Below are 2,872 nucleotides of genomic sequence, written 5' to 3' on the forward strand. Positions count from 1 at the left end.
GAGCCGCTGTGTCCCTGGATGAAATGAGAAAAAAGGTGAAAAAATGGCAAAGTGTCAAGGGAGAAATTCAGAAACTCAGGCCGAGCTGCCTGGAGCCCAGGGGCGGATGCAAAGTCTGTGGAGAGCCGCTGTGTCCCTGGATGAAATGAGAAAAAGGGTGAAAAAGTAACAAAGTGTCAAGGGAGCTAGGCAGAAACCCATGCCTAGGGTCCTGGAGCCCAGGGGCCGCGGGAAAGTCTGTGGAGAGCCGCTGTGTCCCTGGATGAAATGAGAAAAAAGGTGAAAAAATGGCAAAGTGTCAAGGGAGCTAGGCAGAAACCCATGCCTAGGGTCCTGGAGCCCAGGGGCGGTTCTAAAGTCTGTGAGAGCCGCTGTTGCCCTGGATGAAATGAGAAAAAAGGTGAAAAAATGGCAAAGTGTCAAGGGAGCTAGGCAGAAACCCATGCCGAGCTGCCTGGAGCCCAGGGGCGGCTGTAAAGTCTGTGGAGTGCCGCTGTGTCCCTGGATGAAATGAGAAAAAAGGTGAAAAAATGGCAAAGTGTCAAGGGAGAAATTCAGAAACTCAGGCCGAGCTGCCTGGAGCCCAGGGGCCGCGGGAAAGTCTGTGGAGAGCCGCTGTGTCCCTGGATGAAATGAGAAAAAGGGTGGAAAAATGGCAAAGTGTCAAGGGAGCTAGGCAGAAACCCATGCCGAGCTGCCTGGAGCCCAGGGGCGGCTGTAAAGTCTGTGGAGTGCCGCTGTGTCCCTGGATGAAATGAGAAAAAGGGTGAAAAAATGGCAAAGTGTCAAGGGAGAAATTCAGAAACCCAGGCCGAGCTGCCTGGAGCCCAGGGGCGGCTGCAAAGTCTGTGGAGAGCCGCTGTGTCCCTGGATGAAATGAGAAAAAAGGTGAAAAAATGGCAAAGTGTCAAGGGAGAAATTCAGAAACCCAGGCCGAGCTGCCTGGAGCCCAGGGGCGGCTGCAAAGTCTGTGGAGAGCCGCTGTGTCCCTGGATGAAATGAGAAAAAAGGTGAAAAAATGGCAAAGTGTCAAGGGAGCTAGGCAGAAACCCATGCCTAGGGTCCTGGAGCCCAGGGGCGGTTCTAAAGTCTGTGAGAGCCGCTGTGTCCCTGGATGAATTGAGAAAAAGGGTGAAAAAATGGCAAAGTGTCAAGGGAGCTAGGCAGAAACCCATGCCTAGGGTCCTGGAGCCCAGGGGCCGCGGGAAAGTCTGTGGAGTGCCGCTGTGTCCCTGGATGAAATGAGAAAAAAGGTGAAAAAATGGCAAAGTGTCAAGGGAGAAATTCAGAAACTCAGGCCGAGCTGCCTGGAGCCCAGGGGCGGCTGTAAAGTCTGTGGAGTGCCGCTGTGTCCCTGGATGAAATGAGAAAAAAGGTGAAAAAATGGCAAAGTGTCAAGGGAGAAATTCAGAAACTCAGGCCGAGCTGCCTGGAGCCCAGGGGCGGCTGTAAAGTCTGTGGAGTGCCGCTGTGTCCCTGGATGAAATGAGAAAAAAGGTGAAAAAATGGCAAAGTGTCAAGGGAGAAATTCAGAAACTCAGGCCGAGCTGCCTGGAGCCCAGGGGCCGCGGGAAAGTCTGTGGAGAGCCGCTGTGTCCCTGGATGAAATGAGAAAAAAGGTGAAAAAATGGCAAAGTGTCAAGGGAGCTAGGCAGAAACCCATGCCTAGGGTCCTGGAGCCCAGGGGCGGTTCTAAAGTCTGTGAGAGCCGCTGTGTCCCTGGATGAATTGAGAAAAAGGGTGAAAAAATGGCAAAGTGTCAAGGGAGCTAGGCAGAAACCCATGCCTAGGGTCCTGGAGCCCAGGGGCCGCGGGAAAGTCTGTGGAGTGCCGCTGTGTCCCTGGATGAAATGAGAAAAAAGGTGAAAAAATGGCAAAGTGTCAAGGGAGAAATTCAGAAACTCAGGCCGAGCTGCCTGGAGCCCAGGGGCGGCTGTAAAGTCTGTGGAGTGCCGCTGTGTCCCTGGATGAAATGAGAAAAAAGGTGGAAAAATGGCAAAGTGTCAAGGGAGAAATTCAGAAACTCAGGCCGAGCTGCCTGGAGCCCAGGGGCGGCTGCAAAGTCTGTGGAGTGCCGCTGTGTCCCTGGATGAAATGAGAAAAAGGGTGGAAAAATGGCAAAGTGTCAAGGGAGAAATTCAGAAACTCAGGCCGAGCTGCCTGGAGCCCAGGGGCGGCTGCAAAGTCTGTGGAGTGCCGCTGTGTCCCTGGATGAAATGAGAAAAAAGGTGAAAAAATGGCAAAGTGTCAAGGGAGAAATTCAGAAACCCATGCCTAGGGTCCTGGAGCCCAGGGGCGGCTGTAAAGTCTGTGGAGAGCCGCTGTGTCCCTGGATGAAATGAGAAAAAGGGTGGAAAAATGGCAAAGTGTCAAGGGAGAAATTCAGAAACTCAGGCCGAGCTGCCTGGAGCCCAGGGGCCGCGGGAAAGTCTGTGGAGAGCCGCTGTGTCCCTGGATGAAATGAGAAAAAAGGTGAAAAAATGGCAAAGTGTCAAGGGAGAAATTCAGAAACTCAGGCCGAGCTGCCTGGAGCCCAGGGGCGGATGCAAAGTCTGTGGAGAGCCGCTGTGTCCCTGGATGAAATGAGAAAAAGGGTGAAAAAGTAACAAAGTGTCAAGGGAGCTAGGCAGAAACCCATGCCTAGGGTCCTGGAGCCCAGGGGCCGCGGGAAAGTCTGTGGAGAGCCGCTGTGTCCCTGGATGAAATGAGAAAAAAGGTGAAAAAATGGCAAAGTGTCAAGGGAGCTAGGCAGAAACCCATGCCTAGGGTCCTGGAGCCCAGGGGCGGTTCTAAAGTCTGTGAGAGCCGCTGTTGCCCTGGATGAAATGAGAAAAAAGGTGAAAAAATGGCAAAGTGTCAAGGGAGCTAGGCA

Source organism: Dunckerocampus dactyliophorus, unplaced genomic scaffold, assembly GCF_027744805.1.
Source record: "Dunckerocampus dactyliophorus isolate RoL2022-P2 unplaced genomic scaffold, RoL_Ddac_1.1 HiC_scaffold_39, whole genome shotgun sequence".
Taxonomy (NCBI): Eukaryota; Metazoa; Chordata; class Actinopteri; order Syngnathiformes; family Syngnathidae; genus Dunckerocampus; species Dunckerocampus dactyliophorus.